Raw genomic sequence first — 24802 nt, 5'->3', positions numbered from 1 at the left:
TAGTTTAGCTACATTTTCAACACAGAGAACCAATATAACATTGTAATATTGACAAAATGCTTATTCTAGAGGCCTAATATACCTTAACTACAATAGCTTATTTGCATAGTTAGTGTCCGTGACATAATCCACACGTGTAATAACAAAAAAATATCGGTCAATTCCCCAAACACATTTTTTTTTTCTTTGACTTCCAGTCCATTACATTTTCTGACTTTATTTCATAGGCCGCTGCAACCTGCAAATGACTGGACTGTTTTTTTAGCTTCTGACTGAACTCTGGGGCCGGATAGTCTTTGTCTTTATATTGTGGCCCAGGGTGGCGAGATCCGGAAAAATTCAAGGCCAGCGTTGACCTTCGTCGCTTTTGCTTTGCAACCTTTGAACCTTTATGGTACTTCTTACTGCCATGTATTTTCTCACGACCATCACTCTCAGAGATTTGGGATTTCCCCTCTGGGGCAATTATATGGTACTTTGAAGATGAAGCACTGATTACCTTGATGGGGCTCTCACTAACTCCGGCTGTACCCTGTGGCATTTTACCTTTGCAGCCGGCAGGCATGTAGTCTTGGGCCTCTCTTTCCTGAGGCCTACATTTATTCAGGCGGAAGTACCGCTGGATAACCAGTGACGCATTTCTCAGGGTTTGATAGCGAATCCTGTTCTGTGTCATCCTAGTCAGTGACTGGATTTTTATAGTTGCTCCTTTCATAATGAGGAACCTGTTTCGTACCATGCGGGCACGGTAGAATGATTGAAGAACACAGGCTGCTTTATTCCGGCGATTAAACTGATGAATTTTCATCCCTCTGTAGGCAGCCTGTAGGATGATAGTTGCGGCGCGTTTACGCCGATAATTTTCTCTTTCCCTTCTTCCTTGGATAAGAGCTTTGCAGTGCTTCTGAATTATTCTAATGCTTTTCTCCTTTTTCAAAAAGTTAAGTTCCTCCACGAGAGAATTCTGTTTTGTGCATACATGTCGCAATTCTATTCTCAGAGCGTCCATTTCTTCCTGGTGCTGGCTCTGAGTGTGCATCAATGCATTCTGTAGTGCTTCCTGCACTTCTAATTTTTCCTGCGTCAACTGTTTCTTTACTTTTTCTGCTTGGACAGTCAAATCTGAATTTTCCAATTTCAGACTCTCATTTTCTTGCTTTACAGTCTCTAACTCACTTAGGGCAACCTGATGGGTTTGCTTCAACATTCCCAGCTCTGTGTTCAGACCGTTGCCCTCCAGGCGTGAGTTTTGCACCTCTGTGCTGAGTGCGTGAACCTCTTGTAGAGCTTTCCCGTATTTCTGTTTTAGGATAGTAATTACGGTGTTGGCCTTTTCCAGACTAGTCGTCACCTCTTCCAGCTCACTCCGTAAGAGAGACTCTCTTTTCTTCAAAGCCTCGTGCTCTTGTAAAGCTGGGAGTATACACCTCTGTAACTCGGCGTTCGCTTCTCGCTCCTTCTTATAACATTCTCGCTCCTTCCCCAAATCCTTCCACAGGACTTCATAATCATGGCGGGCAGCTTGGAGTGCAGAAACCAAAGCCTCTTTATCCTGGTTCAAGGATTCAGCTTCCCTTTGCTCCTCCTTTTCCTTTGCCACTGTTCCCGTGACAATTCTGCCGGTCCCTCCGGTCTGCAGCACATCTCTGCGCCTTTCTGACGCATGTCCTGACAGCGCAGGTTCAAGTGGCTCGGTCACTTCCCTGTGACTTGAGGAACAGTTTTGTTTTTCTTCTTCTTTCTTTTTGCTTTATTAGCTCCAGAGATATCAGTGGTGCTGGGCACACACTCACTGGTATCAGCTTCCACATCTTGCTTGCACTCACAGGGCGTTGCTTGCTTTTGCAGCTGTTTGTCTTTGAAAATTTTGGGGCACACATCTTCCATGTGACCTACTTCACGACAGGCCCAGCATACTAAATTCATCTGTAGATACGGCTCTCTTCCAGGGGCCACATACGAATCGTCGTCATCATCATCATCATCATCGTATGGCCTGAAGGGACACTGTTTTGCATGATTATGTACATTACAAAACAAACATTTCACGTCGGCCATTTTAGAAACCCGGCAGGGACAATTTGCTAGCTGCAATTTCACTCACTTCAGCAACTTACATACAGCACTTGCTAGCTGCAAATGCACGCACTTTAGCAAAAGGTATTAGCTTTACAAACAGCACTTGCTAGATGCAATTTTTCCTTCAGCAAAACATTTTGGTTTTCTGTTTGGGTTCAGGGTGCTATTGCATCCACACTTCACACATTCTCTGTGTATGCTAGAAGCACAACTGATATACAAAGTGGGACAGACTTCACTCATAGCATCTGTACTTTATCTTCGGCTGGGCGGCCATTTTAAACCCCCGCATTTATTTGCAAACCCACGGACTTTTTAGTGTCGACCTGCATTCTCCACCATATGTGACAAACGCCCCCTCTTTTGTAGCGCTGACGTCTGTCTGGGTTCTTCCCGACACAGTCTTCTAGGGTTAATTATACAACAAACAGGAACATGCAATGTATTACGTTGCTTAACTCAGGCTTCTGCCTGCTTTATTTTCATCCAAGTAAGGTACTGCAGCTTTAACAAGTGTAGATTAGAGGTACTCAAATACTTTCATTCAGCGGTTCTCATTTCAGTGTTATAGTATTTCCCACACTGTTATTTCAAGTAAAAAGAAACCAAATTATAAACAAAATCCTATCCCTTTCAGGGATCTAACTACACATTAGAATCAGTCTCTCTAACAGCTGCTGGCCAACTAACCTGGTTCCCCAGCTTAAAACAATGCCCTCTCATTTAGGGTCACTTAGATACAGCACAGTCTTTCAGCAACAGCAGTAAACATTTGTTTTTGTCTTATCTGTTCGTGGTGGGAACTCGGTCCCAAGTGTCCAGGCAAATCCTCTGGTACTGTGATACTTGGAGGGGCCGTCCACCCCGAAACTGGAAACAGGGGAGCAGCGATACCCCCAGCCTCCAGGCTCTAAGGAGAGAGAGTGAAATGCAAAACCTCTCTGCTCTAAATACCTGTGCATGTGATTAGAAGAGCAGGTGAGGGAGAACTAGAGCCATTGTAATCTGTGGTCTGGATTTTCCATCCAGCTGCCTGAGTTAATGTGAAGCTGTGGAACGGATCATTTTTTAACTATTCCTGCACTTTCTGACCTAAAATGGGGCAGAAAGCTGCCTAACATCTTTGGACTATGTCACAATATAAATATATATATATATATATATATATATATATATATATATATATATATATATATATATATACAGAAAAGGGCTGCGCTTGGGTATGGTGTGACAGCAATAGTATAATAATAAATAATCAGAAAATGTATAAATATATAAAAAACCTAAATGACAATAATAATATTTAACTGTGCAATCAATACGTTCACCAAATGCATATATAGTTATAAAAAAATGTGCTGTGGACCCAATAACAAACTTTTGTCACAAATCCTTTGAAGTCCAAATGAAGTCCAAAAAATGCAAGAAACAGAAAAGCACTGACAGGAAAAAGGCTGCTTCTTTAAAGGGCACAACGACCTCCCTCTCCACCTGCATAGAAAATAGAAGAAAAAAGCGCCCAATCCTAGTGCATTACTGTGCAAAAAATGGTTTAATTCCCAATAAAAGGCTCATAAAATGAACTCACAAACATAAAAGATAAAAAAGCATTGTATGAGTAATACTCATGCTCCAAAGAATCTGTAAGCGCTGCTGCTCTGCTACTCTGCTCCGTGACACCACTGCATCCAGTACAGCCCTCGTGTATCTCTGCCAGCAGGAACTCACGTCATCAGGCTCCTCACAGTATTCTTTCCCCGGGAACACACCTCCAGATAGTTTAGGTTCCCACCGGGGACAATGTTTGCGGCGGAACGAACAGAAAGCTATAGGGACCACATAGTATCCACACACACTTTTAGTTGTGCTACAATCTCTCACATGTCCACACCTACCCACACCATTTATATCCACTCCCACTCCACACACCCTTTTGTATAGCACTGTATATACGGTGGGCTCTCCATTCATTTTTATTCACACTGATACACATACACACTCTTTCTTCACTTGCTTTCAGGAACCTTTTGACACCTCTAGCTATAAAACACATACTCACCGGGGGAAGGAACAGCACAGATAACATTCCAAGAGACACTGTTTTTAAGTATACCCTTTGCTTCATTCATTGTAACATCGCCGGAAGAAGAGATCAGTGTATCTCGAAAGCTCGCACAAATAAAAGCATTTCGTTAGCCACAGAACGGTATCATCTATTTATTTTTTGATTATTGAAGCTCGGCTAACACGGTACTGATACCTCTACATATATATATACATATATATATATATGTAGAGGTATCAGTACCGTGTTAGCCGAGCTTCAATAATCAAAAAATAAATAGATGATACCGTTCTGTGGCTAACGAAATGCTTTTATTTGTGCGAGCTTTCGAGATACACTGATCTCTTCTTCCGGCGATGTTACAATGAATGAAGCAAAGGGTATACTTAAAAACAGTGTCTCTTGGAATGTTATCTGTGCTGTTCCTTCCCCCGGTGAGTATGTGTTTTATAGCTAGAGGTGTCAAAAGGTTCCTGAAAGCAAGTGAAGAAAGAGTGTGTATGTGTATCAGTGTGAATAAAAATGAATGGAGAGCCCACCGTATATACAGTGCTATACAAAAGGGTGTGTGGAGTGGGAGTGGATATAAATGGTGTGGGTAGGTGTGGACATGTGAGAGATTGTAGCACAACTAAAAGTGTGTGTGGATACTATGTGGTCCCTATAGGTGTATAGGGATGGAAAAACAAGGAGTATTAGTATGTGTAAGAGACAGCTGTGTGCGCATACATATAGCACAGTATGTACAGACATGGCCTATAGCGCTCATGGGAAGAGAGTTCACTTGTGTCAGTAATGACTCATAAAATTTCGATCTCTGTTTAGGCCACCACTAAGTGTCCCGAACAGTTGCATAAATTTGTATTCATGTAACCGTCTCTCTTTTGGTGTTTTAAGATTACCTTTGAGTATGGCAACCCTCAGATCGTTCATCTTATGGCCAGAGTCAGAGAAATGTTCGCCGACAGGACTGTCTCTTGTTCCGTGCGTGATGCTGTGGCGATGCAGGTTCATTCTCTTGTTTAGCCCCTGCCCTGTCTCACCTATGTACATACTGTGCTATATGGATGCACACACAGCTGTCTCTTACACATACTAATACTCCTTGTTTTTCTATCCCTATATACCTATAGGGACCACATAGTATCCACACACACTTTTAGTTGTGCTACAATCTCTCACATTTCCACACCTACCCACACCATTTATATCCACTCCCACTCCACACACACCTTTTGTATAGCACTGTATGTACTGTGGGCTCTCCATTCATTTATATTCACACAGATACACACACACACTCTTACATCACTTGCTTTCAGGAACCTTTTGACACCTCTAGCCATAAAACACATCCACACCGGGGGAAGGACTAGCACAGATAACATTCCAAGAGACACTGTTTTTAAGTATACCTTTTGCTTGCTTCATTCATTGTAACATCGCCGGAAGAAGAGATCAGTGTATCTCGAAAGCTCGCACAAATAAAAGCATTTCGTTAGCCACAGAACGGTATCATCTATTTATTTTTTGATTATATATATATATATATATATATATATATATATATATATATATACACATACACACTGTCCTGAGGAAGGTCCCTCTGTGAGGACCAAAACAATGGCTGCCCTGTGTTCACAATTTACTTTGCTTTTGATTCAATCCTGCAGTGTGCTGTCTCTTTGTCATCAGGATCCCCCTGGTAACTGTATGTATATACTTCTTTTATGGGACAAGCATCTGCTTCTTTTGGGAAACCGTGAGTGCAAACTACTATACAACTGACTATATATACACAACACAAACAAATAGTAGCGCTAGTTGTGTGCGTATGAATGAGTGGTGATAGCGACCGTAATGTGATAATTGTGATATGGTGTAATGAGTCTACACAATAGAGTGATAAAAACACTAAATAAAATAAATATTATCAAACCAATCTCAGTGAAAATAATGATGAAATGTCCAGTTCCAAGTGACAGTCCATATGGAGTAGGCAAAGCTTCTTATAGGATCTAGCCTGATCACAAAAAACCTGCAAGACAAAAAAGAAAAGAAGCGCCAGCTCCATAGCATAATGCTGTATAAAAAGGAATTTATTATAACTAAAGAGTAGTCTCCAGGACTTGTACTCACATGATAAGTAAAAACCCATTCATTTGAGATAATCTGTAACTGGATGCTAGCAGCCGGAGGACGGATACGCTAGCAGCCGGAGGACGGATACGCTAGCAGCCGGAGGACGGATACACTAGCAGCCGGAGGACGGATACGCTAGCAGCCGGAGGATGGATACGCTAGCAGCCGGAGGACGGATACGCTAGCAGTCGGAGGACGGATACACTAGCAGCCGGAGGACGGATACGCTAGCAGCCGGAGGACGGATACACTAACAGCCGGAGGACGGATACGCTAGCAGCCGAAGGACGGATACGCTAGCAGCCGGAGGACGGATATGCTAGCAGCCGGAGGACGGATACACTAGCAGCCGGAGGACGGATACGCTAGCAGCCGGAGGATGGATACGCTAGCAGCCGGAGGACGGATACGCTAGCAGCCGGAGGATGGATACGCTAGCAGCCGGAGGATGGATACGCTAGCAGCCGGAGGACGGGTACGCTAGCATCCGGAGGATGGATACGCTAGCAGCCGGAGGACGGATACGCTAGCAGCCGGAGGACGGATACACTAGCAGCCGAAGGACGGATACGCTAGCAGCCGAAGGACGGATACACTAGCAGCCGGAGGACGGATACGCTAGCAGCCGGAGGACGGATACGCTAGCAGCCGGAGGACGGATACACTAGCAGCCGGAGGACGGATACACTAGCAGCCGGAGGACGGATACGCTAGCAGCCGGAGGACGGATACACTAACAGCCGGAGGACGGATACGCTAGCAGCCGGAGGATGGATACGCTAGCAGCCGAAGGACGGATATGCTAGCAGCCGGAGGACGGATACACTAGCAGCCGGAGGACGGATACGCTAGCAGCCGGAGGATGGATACGCTAGCAGCCGGAGGACGGATACGCTAGCAGCCGGAGGATGGATACGCTAGCAGCCGGAGGACGGATACGCTAGCAGCCGGAGGACGGATACGCTAGCAGCCGGAGGACGGATACGCTAGCAGCCGGAGGACGGATACACTAGCAGCCGGAGGACGGATACGCTAGCAGCCGGAGGACGGATACACTAACAGCCGGAGGACGGATACGCTAGCAGCCGGAGGATGGATACGCTAGCAGCCGAAGGACGGATATGCTAGCAGCCGGAGGACGGATACACTAGCAGCCGGAGGACGGATACGCTAGCAGCCGGAGGATGGATACGCTAGCAGCCGGAGGACGGATACGCTAGCAGCCGGAGGATGGATACGCTAGCAGCCGGAGGACGGATACGCTAGCAGCCGGAGGACGGATACGCTAGCAGCCGGAGGATGGATACGCTAGCAGCCGGAGGACGGATACGCTAGCAGCCGGAGGATGGATACGCTAGCAGCCGGAGGACGGATACGCTAGCAGCCGGAGGACGGATACGCTAGCAGCCGGAGGACGGATACGCTAGCAGCCGGAGGACGGATAGTGTGTGGATATCACACAAACAACAGAAACCACGTGATGTAAGTTGTGAGGGATACTCATCTATGATGAAAGGGGCTTCAGTTAGTCTGCACCTCCACCGGTATTCGAATACCACTCAGCATGGCTCAGTGAGATTTAGCAGGGCTCCGACACATCGGTAATGGCACCGCAAAACCACCGCAACAGATTCCAATAAAGTCCCGCTCCCACCGGCGTCCCAGACACACTACAGTGGGTGTTTTGAGCAGGCACAAGACAGAAAATATATCAACTTTTTCATACATATGTTGTGTATGCTCTGTCTTGTGCCTGTAATATACAATACGTAGGACGTACTAAACGATCCCTCTGTATTAGATTTCTGGAGCATCGATGGGCCATTGTTAGAGGTGTTCTCACACATAGTATCCCTGGACATTTTTCTATTATGCATTCTAAAGATCCCAATAGCCTCAAGATCATAGGCATTGAATCTGTCCCCAGTTCTAAACTGGGTGGTGACAGGTTCAAAACACTCTGTATTCGGGAATCCTATCCTTAGGCACTTTGGCACCTTCAGGGCTCTGTTATGGATGCAGTGTTTGTAACAGTTTGAACACTGGGGATAAGTTTCACCATCCGAGAAGTGGCAAATTGTTTAAAATCAAGGAACGTATCACATGCACAACTACCTATATAGTGTATATGATTAAGTGTCCATGTGGACTATGCTATATAGGTAAGACTAGTCGTATGCTGAAGACTAGATTCATTGAACATAAAAGCAAGATTGGTAAATGTGCAGAAGATACGGCTCTTATTAGACATTGCACTGAAATCGGTCATGCAGTATCTTCATTGAAACTAATGGGGATTGAACATATTAAAACTTCAAAGGCTGGTATAGATAAGGATGTCGTGTTACTACAACGTGAATCCTTTTGGATTCACACCTTGGAAACGGTTCATCCAAATGGATTAAATGATTTTTTGTCCTTAGGATGCTTTCTGGAAGAAAGATAAATAAAACAGTTTTTCATTAAGGTTGCTGCCACTGTGTGCTGAACTGGATCACTGTAAGGTCAGTATATCTCTGGGATCATGAAAATATTTCTGAAAAACCTTCTAGACAAATGAGAAATACCATTTTAATTTTATAAATCTTTATTAGTATTACACTTGAAACGGTAGGGTTTATATTCTGTAGTATGTCCATCATTAGTTGTGCTTACATACCCTTCCCTTCTTCCCCACTATATTGCCTCATGACAAAGACATCAATAATGCTGCAGGAACTATGACGACAGAAGACTCTGATACTGCGAGGGACATAAAAGAAGAGAATGACCACAATGAGGATGATGTGATTGTCCTGGAAACACACACTCCGCGTGCGCAGTGATTGCGATGTAGCTGGAATTGCTATGTATCCTGTGGAGAGTTCAACAGGCTGAAATCTGCATATTTGGAAGGACTGCGCATGCGCGACGGTGAAACGCAGCATGTGGCATGCGTTCCAATGCTAAAGGCCCAGAATGATGACATCACTAAAGATGGACGCCGCAAGAAGGACCGCACATGCGCAATTCATGGAGACGCGACTCAGGATGAAGGTGTTTCAATACACAGGACCCAGGAGGATGACGTCATCGGATGTGGACGCAGCATTGTGATCACAGATTGAAGGACTCATGGGGCAGCTGAAGGAAGCTAATGATTACTTCAGAAGGAAGGACATTGGAGGAATGGAGATATGTATCACATGTTTTCTATCATTTGCTAATTGGACATATTGCATTATGGGGATTGTGGTGCTATTTAAATGCTGTTATTGGGATTGTATGTTATGCCACTATGTCACTTGATAAAGACCTTGACGGTCGAAACGTTGTGTGTTTGGCTCAATGAATGAGTTTGGATTTCAAATCCGTTGTGCCCTGTGTTCCTTCTATCACTGATTCAGGACTGGAAACAGGCTTTCGTTCAAACACAGGAGCACCGGTAATTGTATCATTTATTTTCTTTTTTTTAAGGTGTGCAGCATTCACTTTATTTGTCTGATATCACACAAACAACAGAAACCACGTGATGTAAGTTGTGAGGGATACTCATCTATGATGAAAGGGGCTTCAGTTAGTCTGCACCTCCTCTGGTATTCGAATACCACTCAGCATGGCTCAGTGAGACTTAGCAGGGCTCCAACACATCGGTAATGGCACCGCAAAACCACCGCAACAGATTCCAATAAAGTCCCGCTCCAACCGGCGTCCCAGACGCACTATAGTGGGTGGTTTGAGCAGGCACAAGACAGAACATATATTAACTTTTTAACAACATATGTTGTGTATGCTCTGTCTTGTGCCTGTAATATACAATACGTAGGACGTACTAAACGATCCCTCTGTATTAGATTTCTGGAGCATCGATGGGCCATTGTTAGTCGTGTTCTCACACATACTGTAGTATCCCTCGACATTTTTCTATTATGCATTCTAAAGATCCCAGTAGCCTCAAGATCATAGGCATTGAATCTGTCCCCAGTTCTAGACTGGGTGGTGACAGGTTCAAAACACTCTGTATTCGGGAATCCTATCCTTAGGCACTTTGGCACCTTCAGGGCTCGATGAGTGCATTGACACCAGTATTTTAGTTTAGTGTAGTGCACCTCTGTTACTTGCGCTTCAGTTCATTTGTTGTTTTCTGCCGCTTTCTATTGGTTAATCATACTAATTGTTTCTATTTGTATGTGTTTGTGTGGTTTTGGTTCTCCTTTGTGTTTTCTGTCTGGTCAATGTTGGCTTCAATTGGCAATTTTTCAATTCACCAGCCCCTTATTTTAGCTTTCCCATTGGTCTTTTCTTTTGCTCTTTTAGCTTTTTAAATATCTATTTGTTTCATCCCTCTTTTTATTATATACATTGATTTCATTTATGATACATCATCTCTTTGTATTGATACATTTTAGGGGTGTATGGAATATATACCTACTTAATGTTTTTATACCTTTTAAATGTTGAGCACATCAATGGGTAGCCATCATACTCATAGGCTATTTTTTATAGCCGTTCATCAGGTGACAATGTTTATAAATATATTTCTACATGTCTTTTATTACGTTATACATTTTAGTGTCTGTATGCTATAGTTGCAGTCACTAGCCTGTATCAAGACATTGATTGGAAGCAGCTGCTTTTATTAGGTAGAGCTACTGGTATAGCAATTTAGCAGCCTATTTAAAGGTTAGAACACCATCTGCCAGTCAATCCTTGAGAACGTCACAAGTGTGACGAAACGCGTTGGAGTCGTGACGTACTGACGTAGGGACGCGCCGTCTGGAGGTGGGACGAAAAACCAGGAAGAAGTAGGATATCAGCGTGAGGGCGCTCTAGCTCAGCTCTGCTCAAAACACCCACTGTAGTGCGTCTGGGACGCCGGTGGGAGCGGGACTTTATTGGAATCTGTTGCGGTGGTTTTGCGGTGCCATTACCGATGTGTCGGAGCCCTGCTAAATCTCACTGAGCCATGCTGAGTGGTATTCGAATACCGGAGGAGGTGCAGACTAACTGAAGCCCCTTTCATCATAGATGAGTATCCCTCACAACTTACATCACGTGGTTTCTGTTGTTTGTGTGATATCCACACACTATCCGTCCTCCGGCTGCTAGCGTATCCGTCCTCCGGCTGCTAGCGTATCCGTCCTCCGGCTGCCAGCGTATCCATCCTCTGGCTGCTAGCGTACCGTCCTCCGGCTGCTAGCGTATCCGTCCTCCGGCTGCTAGCGTATCCGTCCTCCGGCTGCTAGCGTATCCGTCCTCCGGCTGCTAGCGTATCCGTCCTCCGGCTGCTAGCGTATCCGTCCTCCGGCTGCTAGTGTATCCATCCTCCGGCTGCTAGTGTATCCATCCTCCGGCTGCTAGCGTATCCGTCCTCCGGCTGCTAGTGTATCCATCCTCCGGCTGCTAGTGTATCCATCCTCCGGCTGCTAGCGTATCCGTCCTCCGGCTGCTAGTGTATCCATCCTCCGGCTGCTAGCGTATCCGTCCTCCGGCTGCTAGCGTATCCGTCCTCCGGCTGCTAGCGTATCCATCCTCCGGCTGCTAGCGTATCCGTCCTCCGGCTGCTAGTGTATCCATCCTCCGGCTGCTAGGTATCCATCCTCCGGCTGCTAGCGTATCCGTCCTCCGGCTGCTAGCGTATCCGTCCTCCGGCTGCTAGCGTATCCGTCCTCCGGCTGCTAGTGTATCCATCCTCCGGCAGCTAGCGTATCCGTCCTCCGGCTGCTAGCGTATCCGTCCTCCGGCTGCTAGCGTATCCGTCCTCCGGCTGCTAGCGTATCCGTCCTCCGGCTGCTAGCGTCCAGTTACAGATTGTCTCAAATGAATGTGCTTTTACCTACCATGCGAGTACAAGTCCTGGAGACTACTCTTTAGTTATAATAAATTCCTTTTTATACAGTATTATGCTATGGAGCTGGCGCTTCTTTTCTTTATTGCCCTTTTTGTTATATATAGACACACAAACGTAGGTTGTAAGTGAAACTGCTTTGCATTTTGTCTCTGTAATTGTATCTTGATTTGTATTATTTTGTTTGACTTTTGAGAGTGACTAAATGCTAAGAAGTTTCACTTCGTACGCGTGTGCTCTGTACACACCCCATTTAAAAAAATATATATTCTAAAGATAGACCGGAAATACCAGTTTAAAAGAACAGAATGCAAACTGACAGGATCTTGGGTTCTTTTCCACCATAACGTTACAAGGCTCAGTGAAACGTCCCTATTAAAAGCCATCGGTGGTGTCCGACTGAGTACAATGTAACAGGAGGAGCAGGCTGACTTATCACAGAGGGGCTTTTAATGACCAATCGCAAGCTTTCCCTGGCTTCCCAATCAAAAGCTGGTTTACATCCCAGGTCTGGGACTATCCTCCAGACATTCCTTGTGTGGAAGCATCCTTGCTACAACTAAAACTTTCTGCGGGGAAGCCGGGGCCTTGCTCTGTGCCCCAGGATTGTGGCCTGGGCCTGGGTGTGCTATCCTGTTTCCCGTTGATGTATTTGCCCGGGAGCAGGCCCTTTGAGGCTCTCCACCTGCTCCAGCTGCTATGCTGGCAAACAGGAGACAAAGCAAAAAGATGAGTGAACGCTGATTACAAGCCATGGAAGAGTGTGTTGCTGCTCTGTAGGAATTCTTCACTGCCGCCCCTGACAGATTTTCTGTCCGGCTTAGAGAATTGAATTGGTCACACTGCGTCTTTTTCCAACTACATTCTGCTTTGTGTCATGTTTCCTCGCCCTCTGTACCAGTTGCCCCAGAGATTTCAGATGGGCAACGACAGTCACCCAAGTGAGGGAACCGTGGCTCTGCGCTGGATTGCAGCTCACCCCCTCTCACGTGCCCGCTGGCACAGCACCCTCCTGCCCTCTATGCTAATGTTTGGGCTAATCGTGGTGTCCAGTGGCGGCCTGCTCCTCATGATCGAGAAGGGCATCGTGGCAGATGTAAAGACTCCCCCGCCTCGTGGCGACCTGGCATCAGGCGCACACAGCCGAGAGGTGCTGGGTCACGGAGACATGGACCAGCAGATCCTGCAGGACATTAGGAACAGGACAATGAGCAGCATCTGCAGGCAGAAGAGTATGCCACACAGCGTGTGGGAGCTGCCCGCTGCCCAGCGACGGACGGTCCTCAAACATATACTGGTCAACGACAAACACAAGTTCCTCTATTGCTATGTCCCTAAGATCGCCTGCTCCAACTGGAAGCGGGTCCTGAAGGTTCTGGACGGGTCGTTGGAGAGCGCCGACGTCAAAACAAAGATGGACCACAAGAGTGATCTAGTCTTCTTGGCCGACCTCACTGCAGAGGAGATTCGTCATCGCCTAAAACACTACTTCAAGTTCATGTTTGTCAGGGACCCCATGGAGAGGCTGCTGTCTGCTTATAGGAACAAGTTTGGGGAGATCAAGGAATACCAGCTGAAATACGGGGTGGAAATAGTTAGGAGGTACAGGAAGCCTCCAGGGGAGTCAGCGGGGGATGACATCACTTTCTCCGAATTTCTCTGGTACTTGCTGGATGAGGATGTTGAGAAGATGGATGAGCACTGGATGCCCGTCTACAATCTCTGCCAACCGTGCGCGGTTAGCTACGACTTCATCGGGTCTTACGAACGGCTCAGGGAGGATGCAAACTACGTCCTGGAGAGAGTCAACACCCCGTCTTTCATTTCATTCCCAGAGAGACAAGCTTGGTATAAACCAGTCACTAAAGAGACACTCCACTACTTCCTGTGTAATACTCCGAAGGGATTAATCCGAGAACTACTACCCAAATACATCCTGGATTTCTCCCTCTTTGCTTATTCACTACCAAATACCACTAGGGAATATTGCAGACAGTAAAGTGTGTGTGTATGTGTGTGTGTGTATTGTACACTTTTTTTAAAATATGGATCTGAACTATGCAAACAGCAGTGTTAATACAATCAGTACACTTTGTTTGTTTGTATATATATATATATATATATATATATATATATATATATATATATATATATATATCAAATGGAAATATAACTGTGTGCTCATTTGCATGTCTTAGACCGGTCTGCAACCCCGCCTTTCTCCAGTATCACACAGCACTTCCACTGTAGCAAGGGATTCTGGGAAATGACATGCAAATGAGCACACAGTGCCACCTTTTGCTTCAAAACCATTTGCTATATGCTTTACTGTGGAGGGTTTTTGTCACTTTATTTTTACCCTCCATAACTTAACTAAGTATAACCAACCTCACACTGATGAGACCCATTAAGGTCGAAACGGCTGTCTGTGGGTGGGTTTACTGGCTATGCATCTTAACCCAAGCTGTGCTCAAAGCTGTGAAATGCAGCAAGCATAAGCTTACAGGGGACTATGTTATATGGTTTTGAAGCAAAAGGTGGCACTGTGTGCTCATTTGCATGTCATTTCCCAGAATTCCTTGCTGCAGTGGAAGTACTCTGTGCTGGGTGATAATGGTGAAAAGCAGGGTTGCAGACCTGCCTAAGGGCAGATTGGGGCTGGAGAAGGGGGGCACAAGTTCTCAAGCAGCTCTGTCTGCGCTGAACGAACATACAGAAATCGGGACCGTGCGTGCGCCATGCCCACGCTCCCCCTGCCACTTGCATCAGACTCTCAGGCTCGCGTTGTGCGCTACACTGGGATACTGGCAATGTGAGGGATCGTGCACATGCGTACAAGCCTAACTGATCTTCATGCACATGTGCAGACGCATCCGCCGTCGTGCAGATGCGTCCGCCATTGCGCACATGTGCAGACAAGCCCCTCATCTCGTGCACATGCGCAGACAAGCCCCTCATCTCACGCATGCGTATATATATATACCAAAGTACACCCCCCCCATCCAGCAACAACAAGTTCAGAAGATTGAAAGACACACACATACAATATACATACATATATGACTCTAGATATTATATACATATATATATATATATATATATATATATATATATATATAAAAAACAGAGAGAGGTAGAACCCCAAGGAGAGCACTCTACCAATGTGTAGCCAAAATGTATCAGAACCTAGTAAGGTGGGTGAGTAATGAATTAATTAAAACCAGAAACTTTAATTGAGTCTTAACTCTAAATATAAAATAATATGGGGAACACTATAGGTCAAGTAATATACTAATGATAGCCAGTGTACAGTGAATTAATATTAAAAATGAGCAAAGCAGACCACAATAAACTCTGTACTGTAAACCCAGAGTCTGGGATATGGCCGCACGATAACACTAGTGGTGTAGAGTAGATCCAAAGGATGGTTATAGGTCAAAACAGGTAACGGTAAGTGTCTAGTTTGTACTATGTCGTATGGCATAAATCAGCATGTCGATATCAACGCTGACTGTAGCAGTATACAGGTATAGCTGGTTACTTGTACAGGTTAGTAGTATTGTACCTATATCAGTAACACAGCACACAGAGTCAGTTATCTGTGTAAATAATGCCAAAAGCCGTGCCTGTTGGTGGTGGATCTCTATGTACAAAAGCCACTTGATGTTAGTATGGTGCGTGAGTATTGTACACACAAGTTAGTGGTATTGTACCTATATCGCTAGCACAGCCCACAGAGTCAGTTATCTGTGTAAACAATGCCAAAAAGCCATGCCTGTTTATGGTGGTTCTCTGTAAGTATAAGCCACCTGGTGTTAGTGCGGTGCGTGAGTGTTGTACACACACATACACGTAGCAGTATACAGGTATAGCTGGTTACTTGTACAGGTTGGTGGTACTGTACCTATATCAGTAACACAGCACACAGAGTCAGTTTATCTGTGTAATTAATGCCAAAAGCCATGCCTGTTGGTGGTGGATCTCCGCACTAACACCAGGTGGCTTATACTTACAGAGAACCACCATAAACAGGCACGGCTTTTTGGCATTGTTTACACAGATAACTGACTCTGTGGGCTGTGCTAGCGATATAGGTACAATACCACTAACTTGTGTGTACAATACTCATGCACCATACTAACATCAAGGGGCTTTTGTACATAGAGATCCACCACCAACAGGCACGGCTTTTGGCATTATTTACACAGATAACTGACTCTGTGGGCTGTGCTAGCGATATAGGTACAATACCACTAACTTGTGTGTACAATACTCACGCACCATACTAACATCAAGGGGCTTTTGTACATAGAGATCCACCACCAACAGGCACGGCTTTTGGCATTATTTACACAGATAACTGACTCTGTGTGCTGTGTTACTGATATAGGTACAATACTACTAACCTGTACAAGTAACCAGCTATACCTGTATACTGCTACAGTCAGCGTTGATATCGACATGCTGATTTATGCCATACGACATAGTACAAACTAGACACTTACCGTTACCTGTTTTGACCTATAACCATCCTTTGGATCTACTCTACACCACTAGTGTTATCGTGCGGCCATATCCCAGACTCTGGGTTTACAGTACAGAGTTTATTGTGGTCTGCTTTGCTCATTTTTAATATTAATTCACTGTACACTGGCTATCATTAGTATATTACTTGACCTATAGTGTTCCCCATATTATTTTATATTTAGAGTTAAGACTCAATTAAAGTTTCTGGTTTTAATTAATTCATTACTCACCCACCTTACTAGGTTCTGATACATTTTGGCTACACATTGGTAGAGTGCTCTCCTTGGGGTTCTACCTCTCTCTGTTTTTTCTATTTGACATTACCCCTGATAGTAGCACCTCCACATAGCCACATCCAGCAAGCAGTAGCGAGGGTATTCCTTCCCCCTCCACTTCCCCTTTTCCCCTCCTTGTGTTTGGTATCTATATATATACACACACACACACACCCCATCCCCAAAATATATATATGATATGTGATATGTGTTCGTGAATTATGTTTGTCTACCCTCTATTTTATATTCCAATTTGATTCAACCATTAAAGGTTATTTTTTAACCCAGGGGTGCGCAAAATGGGGTGGGAGAATTTCATGGGGGGGGCGTGTTGGCTACAGAGGTCCCATGCTCATCCCCAAGGCACTTAAATTAAGTGCCGGGTGGATCGTTCGAGGCCTCGGCAACTTCTCCTACCTGATCTTCGACGATGCGTCGCCATGGTTACCAGCGGCAAATTACGTCGCGGGGTCATGTGACGTTGCGTTACAATGGCAACGTGACGTCACATGACCCCACAACGTAATTTGACGCCGGAGCCAAGCAGGAGGGGGGGGGGGCGCGAGCTGAGATGTGAGCAGGCGGGGGGGCGCAGGACAAAATCTTTGCGCACCCCTGCTTTAACCCACTAATCTAGCCACATTGGTGAGTGCTGTACTATAGGGCCTTTTTTTGTTATCGTTAAACTATTACCTTTTTGCCCCAAGCACCGCCTCCTGTAATAGACTGTAGCAAGAGCTTTCCTCCCCCTCTCTCCCCTTTCCATACTAAACCATAAAATGAAAGGGCAGATATCTAATGGCCTCTTGTAATGGAGGCATGGGCTGGTGAAGTTTCTCTCGCCTATGACTTAAAAGGCAAGATACGTAAATAAAGAAAATAAGGACTAACACAAATGTTTAATGAATGTAGTTGTGTAGCACTGTATGCTCGGCGTACATGGAGAAAGACAGGGTGCAGACCTGTCAGACACATGTGAATTATACAATTATTGCCTTTTTTTTAAATTGGGGATGGGACCAGTGGGTGGGGCAAGTAGCTTTTTTTGTAATTTGTCAAGGTGTGTGTGTGTGTGTGTGTGTGTGTGTGTGTGTGTGTGTGTGTGTGTGTGTGTGTGTGTGTATATATATATATATATATATATATATATATATATATAATTTTTATAGAGAGAGAGAGAGAGAGAGCAAGGGAAGACAAAGGACAGCACTCAAGGATAAATGGCAAAAAAAAAACCTGTATTCAGATGGTACAGCACAAACAAGACCAACGTTTCGGTCCTTGTAGGACCTTCCTCAGGGTAGTGCTGCACCCCCTTTCTAGGTGGGGAGTTACTAGGCAGAGTGGGATAAAGGGGAAGGGCCAATCGGTGTGAGGCGTGCTAGCCACGTCCCTTTTCCTGTGTAGCGCTGAGGAGAGAAAAGTGACGGTTGGTGACAGTTGCCTCAGACCTCTGGAGGAGCAGCTGAGGAGAGGACTCATTTGTATATACTTGTAAATATAAATAGATAGTTAAATAGGTAAATATGTTAGACTACTAAGCTGAGGTAACTAGAATAGGAAAATAAGTAGGTTTTAGGTAGACAGAGTAAGTAGCTGAGTTAAGCGTTAAATGAGGATTATGTATACTTATAAAGGTAGTTACAGTGTAATATCAGGTAACTAATCTCAGGAATAGAGTAATAAGATAGTTGCATGGATATGCCAGGTAACTAAGGACTGAATAAGAGTACTAAGATAGTTGCATGGATATGCCAGGTAACTAAGGTCTGAATAAGAGTACTAAAATAGTTGCATGGATATGCCAGGTAATTAAGGTCTGAATAAGAGTACTAAGATAGTTGCATGGATATGCCAGGTAACTAAGGTCTGGATAGTGTCCTAGTTTATGTAAGGCTAACAGGGTAGAGGTTAGCTCAGGAAAAGTTTGGCTATGAGTTAGTAATAGAACTGTGTAAGGAGTATCATTGATGCAGAGTACGTTCTAGGGAGTTATAATGACATAGGCCCCAAACTAATAGCTATCAGAACTGGAATAGAGTACATGGTGCAGATTTTAATTGTCTTTTAGGTTAATAACCAATTTTTTGCAACTGTGTTTAAGTATGTGCCTCCTCAGTACCACCTGTGAGGAAGTGAAAGAATGATCTATTTAATAAACTTTATTTTTCCGTTAAACAATAAAACTCCTGGCGCCCTTCATTTATTATCCTGAAAACCATCTGAGAGAGCCATGCCCAGCCTCCAGAAACACTTGCTGAATTGAGGTAATAACCCTGAGAGACTGACATCTAACATACAGCTGTTATCTCCCTTGGAGCTGGGCAGGGAGGTGATATATATGTATAGCAACTGTAAATATTCCTGTATGTTCATTTGCATGTCTTAGACAGGTCTGCAATCCTGTCTTTCACCATTATCACCCAGCACACAGCACTTCCACTGCAGCAAGGGATTCTGGGAAATGACATGCAAATGAGCACACAGTGCCACCTTTTATCTCAAGCTCCTATTACAGAGCAACCCTTAAGCCAATGCATGCTGCTTTAAACACAGCTTTTAAGCAAAGGCTGGGGTAAAATGCAAAGCCAGTAAACCCTCTCACAGACATGTTTCAACCTTGATGGGTATCATCAGTGTGAGGTTGGTTGCTGGCTCTATATATCGCAAAGAGAGAAAGCATCCCACAGAAAGCACTCGGGTATTCAAAAAAAGTGTGAAACCGCAAGATGACGTCCTGATCCTGCACGCGATCCATCAACTCTTCAAAGCTTCTCCGTAGAGAGGGAGCAGCTGAGCCTAAGGGCTATTGGATGTGTAGGCAGGGAGCCCCGCAGCAACTGTCTAGTTCAGTGGTCATCTATGGTTGATAACGGAATTACTTTCTTGGAGGTCAGAGTCCACAGGGCCAGCTGTAGCTGTCGTATGAACGCAGACAAGTCTTCCCCATCATCTTGCTTAAGAGCGTGGAATTGGGCCAATTGTTCAATGGTATCATCCTTAGTGCCATAAGCTTTAGTTAAGGCTGGGATCAGGGCTGGGCATCGGTCTCCGCATGATATTCACGGTACCGCCTGACTATATTTGTGGCCATTCCACAATCCTCTGCCTTTTTTACGGCCTCGGAGCAGGACCACTCTTCCAGTACTTGCAGCGTTTGATCTTTCCACTCCCCAAATTCTTCCTCTCCCAACGGGGTCGGCAACACCCAGAAAATGCTTTCAATTTGCAGTAGTGGTGAGCCTGGGATGACTGTGCTAGGTTGTCAGCTAGTTGCTTTATCACTTCAGTGGGCGCCTGTTCGATTGGTCACTTCTGCTACCAGGTCAACTGCCACGACCTGACTCTGGACTAGCCTCACTTGTGCTGGGTCCTGTCTGGGACGGGGAAAATTCAGCCACCGGGGCAATCTCTTGAGCAGAACCAGAGCTAGGTTCCTCCATTTTTACTGTCACCTCAGGACATATAAGGGGCCACCCATCGGACATAGCTCCATGTAGATACAGGGCCTGGGGCCCTTCCTCTTCCCATAAGCTACAACCTCCAGTGATTAGTAGCATGTTTAATAGAGAGACCGGGTCCCATTCTCGGTCTAAGAGTCGGAGTTAAGCTAACCCTGGGAACGACCTCAAGGCTAAAGACACACTATATGAGAAGGTCATGAACGGGACATCTCCAATGATGACCACGTGGCAGGGAGGTACCTGGCATTCCAGGGCCCACTGATGGACCCTCTGTATGGATGATACGGATATAGTCACAGTTCTGATAGATGTACACTTTATTATTTGGGCACCCCCAAGTCAGAATCTCAGCAGCGTCTCCAAATGTAACACCCTCCCCCCCCCCCCCAGGGAGATTTGCATACTATGTATGTTATGGTGCTAACCTGCAGGCTCGCAGAAGGCCTGGGCCTCCACTGATTGGGAGCATGGGGGTGCAGGTGCAGCGCCTCCACCTGTGGGGATTCCAGCGTAGGCAGGGTGGCTCCTCACGGGAACATATACAGCAATAACCACAACACACAGCAATGATAAACAATACTATTTACCGGCAGGTCCCTCCTGATACATATACAGTAACACACTAATAACAACAGCACACAACCCGTTGCTTACCCCAATACCCCAGCAGGCTAGGTGTCCATCAAGGTAACCCCAAATGTATGTAAGGGCAGCGCTACCCTCCCTGGTGTATTTGGTGGTGCACGTGGGTACCTTCCCGACTACAACACCGTAGCCATGGAATCCTTTGTAGATATCAAAAGCCCTATACGTGATCCCACGTAGCGGGCCTCCCAACAATATGCCCCTCCCTCCTTACTTCCGGCACCTGCACGGTATTACTCCTCCACGAGTCGTCCTGCTCTGTCGCTCCGCTGGTACTCAGCTACCGAGATATGGCCGTCCCTATAGTACTAATCTAGGGTGACTCAGGGCCTAACTCAGGCCTACGGGGTTCGCTGGCTTAGTCCTGTGCCGTCTACCGGCTTCCTGGACACAAACGTCTTCTCCGAGGGTCCCGCCAGATCTGCAACGCAGTCCCCAGTCTCCAGATGATATCCTAATCCCCTAGGGGATATCCTCTCCCTCCAGCCCTGTGGGAGTTCCAGTATGGCCACCACACCTCCGCCTAAGAGTCCCAGGAGCTCCCCCTAAAGGTGCACACACCCCATTTCTTTTTTTAAAGCCCCCATTTTGCAGGCTGTAAACCTGGGGTCCCCCTAAACAAATCACCACTATTTTCAGCTCTGGGGGGCCCCTGGTTCCGGAGATAGTTACCGGTGAAGTTACCAGGTTTAAATCTCCCTCTGAGAAAAACATGGCCGCCAAATCTCAGGCCAATAGGAAACTGCAACATCATCAGTTGTGATCTGTGTTGTTCCTATTGGACAACCCTTTAAATTCCCTTTAAAAAAACAGGGAATAATACCAATAAGTTTACCAGTACGTATTTCGGGGCCCCATAGCAGAAAATAGTAAGGTTGTGCTCTGGAGGACTCGACCCTATAAAAACATGGAAGTTATTTAGGATGGGTTGCATCTTTAAACATCTTTTATACTTCTACAGTGAAACAAGATTGCTGTTATGGGAACGGAAGTCGGTTAGTATTAGCTACCCCATGTAAGAGCTGTTTGGCTTGTCCCAATATTATCCCAGCTTCAGAATGTACACTAAAACCCCAAACTTGGGGCAATCTTACTGAATGACTTATCCCTGGGGGACCTCACTCTGAGAATCCCTTCTGTCTTCCACGCTGCAAATGTCTGCAGAAGTCCGTGGAATATCCGTCTGTGTGTGTACCTTTCTCTTATCTCCCTTCACATCTCGTTCCTGTTTATAGGTCCATATTGACTTCAAAACCTCCTTATTTCGCCCTGTTTACACATTCCTGCCTTGCCAGTCCTCGCAGCTCACGATAATGACTGCGGTCAGCCTGGGAAGAAGATGGACAATAGAACCGGCTATAAATAAATCTATAGATTGGCCAAAATCAGCCCCGTCTTGAAGTCTTAATTACAGCCGTGTATTCTCAGTGCGGCTTTGATGGTGTATTTCTCATGTGTTGTATTGGTTGTGCAAACCTGATTATCTCCGCTGGGAAATAACAACAAGCATGGAATATAAGACCTACTGTATCTATTGCTTTGCGTGTAACCCCTTCACTGCCAGGGAGAATAGCAATGTTGTGTAAAGTGTAGACATACCAACGCATACTGTATGTGCCTGTGATGCATTGGGGAGCAACAAAGTCGGATTTGTACACTAAATACTATATATTCAGATATTATCGGAGTGCCTGGAGATTTTCCTTCAAAAGAGCAATAATGTTATCTGTTTATTATTGTCCAAATGTAATAGCCCGGGAGTGGTCAACTCTAGTCCTCAAGGGCCACCAACATGTCAGGTTTTCAGGATATCCCTGCTTCAGCGCAGGTCATTGAGCCACCTGCGCTGAAGCTGGGATATTCTGAAAACCTGATGGTGGTCCTGGGGGACTGGAGTTGGCCGCCCCTGAGGTATGAGGATGCTCTTTAAATCCTACTATCAGCTCTCAAGGTGACCTTGGGCAAGTCCCTTTATCTTCTTGTGCCTTACAGTGCAAGCGCTTTCGGGCAGGGACTCCTTGTGCCTGCACAATTCTATGTACGCAGTCAGCACTATGTAAGAAAAGAATATATTAATATGTGAAGCGTTGGAGTATATATCACGCAGGGAGATAGAAGAAATTAAATTGTCCTCTAGGCGCCTGTATCAAACGTGGCAAAGCTTTCTTGGTCCGAAGACGAGGGATCCTTAGGACCGTAATATCACACTGTATTCTATGGCTGTAATTATAGATATGGAAATCTCTCCTGTACAAGTCAAGTCATATTTGTACAAGAGGAAAATATTTAATATACTGTGGTTTTGCAATTTCAAAGTATCCATCGTCCTGCATACAGACAAACATGTAACCTGAGCAGAAAAATGCTTTGAAGCACCTCTGAAAACTACAATGCTGCAGTGTAAAGAAGGGCTGAGTATCACTCCCAGCTCCCTAAACCTAACAATACCTACAGAATAAGGATGTACAGTATATTATTGGCTCATGCGCATACAGTAATATGCTTATCCCCTCTGGCAGATTGCAAGCTCAGCAGGGCAGTATGCTCGTCTCCCACAGTTTTCTGCACGTGTAACCCTTTTATTCCTGTATAGATCATACCGCCTCTGATTATCAAGTTTGTTTTGTACATAAAGTTAGCGGTGCACACACACACACAGTCACACACGCGTATGCGCACATGCACACACCTTTTTGTGCTTGAAAACACAATGTTTTTTCAAAATGAACAATGGTTATTCAAGACCAGATGTGCAAAGCTATGAAATCTACGTTAAATTAGGCAACGGGAATAGCTCAGCAGTAATGTACTGTAACTGTCTTTGAAGTGGAAACACCCAGTTTGAAATCCCAGCATCACCTCCTTGGGCAACTTACTTTAACTCCCTGTGCACCAGTGACCAAAATTAGACTGTAAGCTCTTTGCGCCAGCTGCTCGTTGCCCCTGCAACAATTCTATTATCCGTGCTACGCAAAAATATAGCAAATATAAATGCGAAAACATATATTGTAATGATGGGAGCTGTTAAGAGAAGAAACAGCTGAACGCATTCACTTTATTTCATCGTTAACTATCCGTGTGAATGTATCTTTAACCCCGGCGTTGCTAGTCGCACTGGCAGGGAAGGGGTTAAGCAAGTCCATTGAGTTTGTTTGTCGCAGACCCCACAGGATTAATGCACAGAGAAAAATTGTCCTAAACAATATTGCTCTTTCAGAAGACGGCAGATAAACTGAAAGCCATTTGAAACAGGAAGTACAAAAAAACCTAAACCCCGTAGAAGCTCTGTGCAGGAGATGGATTTTTCAATAGGATGAAAGCGGCCTCACTGATCTTTTCAAAGCTGCAGTATAAGTGCCCTGCGGCCCTCACACACACAATGTATAACACATAAAGGTCTCCAGTCTTTCTAATACCCCCTCCACTCGGGCTATAAATAAGACACTCAGCTTCTACCTAGACGAGGTTTGTTGCTGAATGATTAGAACAGGGGTGGGCAACTCCAATCTTCGAGGGCCACCAGTAGGTCAGGTTTTCAGAATATCGCTGCTTCTGCACAGGTGGCTCAAACAGAGGCTCCGTCAAACACTGAGCCACCTGTGCTGAAGCAGGAACTGATTGAGCCACCTGTGCTGAAGTAGGGACTGATTGAGCCACCTGTGCTGATGCAGGGATATCCTGAAAACCTGACCTGGGGGAGGGGGCTTGAGGACTTTAGCTGAGAATCCCTTTTCTAGTGCATCGCCTACTAGTGCCAAATCTCTCTAGAGAC

At 45.3% G+C, this 24802-nt stretch overlaps 1 pseudogene; it reads left to right on the top strand.

The window, feature by feature from the left end:
- Positions 1-12512: 12512 nt before the first annotated feature.
- Positions 12513-15179, top strand: LOC142502431 (carbohydrate sulfotransferase 14 pseudogene; annotated as a pseudogene).
- Positions 15180-24802: the final 9623 nt, after the last annotated feature.

The sequence above is a fragment of the Ascaphus truei genome, chromosome 9 (assembly GCF_040206685.1).
Source record: "Ascaphus truei isolate aAscTru1 chromosome 9, aAscTru1.hap1, whole genome shotgun sequence".
Taxonomy (NCBI): domain Eukaryota; kingdom Metazoa; phylum Chordata; class Amphibia; order Anura; family Ascaphidae; genus Ascaphus; species Ascaphus truei.
Note: the sequence above shows the minus strand (reverse complement) of the source record. Positions and strands in the feature narration are given on the sequence as shown.